Raw genomic sequence first — 1,087 nt, 5'->3', positions numbered from 1 at the left:
CACTTTGCCATTTACTTCTCCAGGTCTTTTTGCAGATGAGGAAACTGAGGTAAAATGGTGAAGTAACTTGCCCAGGGTCACACAGATAGGAAGTGTCTGAGGCTGGATTTGAACTCAGGAGGATAGCTGCCCCCTGTTCACAGAATGCAATCACTCGATTTATTAATGGTCACAAAATCTATTGATTATAGAAGAAAGTGGTAAAGGAAGAGACCAAGAGCTTCTGCCTGGAGAATATGCCCAACCTGCTCCCCAAATCCACAGTAACTAAAATAGAACAAGACAGAGGGATGCGTGTGTATTTATGTGTGAGTATGTATGTGTGTATATACATATGAATGTATGTATGTATGTATGTAGACCCTGTCCCAAGCCCAGACTTTATCAAGAAAAATCAAGGGAGAAAGGAAGGGAATGAAAAGTTGTCACCCTCTCACTTTCACCAATGGATTAGGATTTCAAAGGCTTCCAGATCCTAGCTGCCTAACCCATTTTGCCTCTGTGTACTGCTATCTAATGTCTTATTCTCTGGACCTGGCCTACCTCCCTGTGTCATTTTCAGCACTGGCACCATCTATCACTGAAGACAGAGAGAGAGGGTCCTCTTCGGTCAGCTACTAAGGAAAGCAACTCCCAAGGTCTGCTGGATCACATGGTAGATGGGAAACCCCATTCCACATTTTGCAACTCTCTGCTGCCTGGGCCCCCAAAATAGTAGCCATGAAGAGTTCCTTAAGACAAAGGAAACCGGGAACTTTGAAATCTATATGTAGATGCACAGACCAAGCCAGTGTCCAGGTTCTGACCAATCTCTTCCCCTCCTGAGGACTTCCAAGGACACCTCCCCTTCCCATAGGGAATACTACCTGTGCAATGATGGACAAGTCACCTTACATCTCCCAACCTGACTGTGAACTGCTCCAGCTCCTCACCAGCTGCCTTGTCTTCCTAGACATGGGAGTGCCCTGGAGGCTGCTCTCCTGATAGGTGCTTCTCCAGCCTGGATGACCATTTCATGAGAGGTTCCAGTCAGGCTCACTGGCTCCCAGCTCAACTGACTCTCCACTATTTCATCATCCTCTTCCCC

The sequence above is a fragment of the Petaurus breviceps genome, unplaced genomic scaffold (genome assembly GCF_028583685.1).
Source record: "Petaurus breviceps papuanus isolate PSGF00001 unplaced genomic scaffold, PetGlider_PUasm1.0 140, whole genome shotgun sequence".
Taxonomy (NCBI): Eukaryota; Metazoa; Chordata; class Mammalia; order Diprotodontia; family Petauridae; genus Petaurus; species Petaurus breviceps.
Note: the sequence above shows the minus strand (reverse complement) of the source record.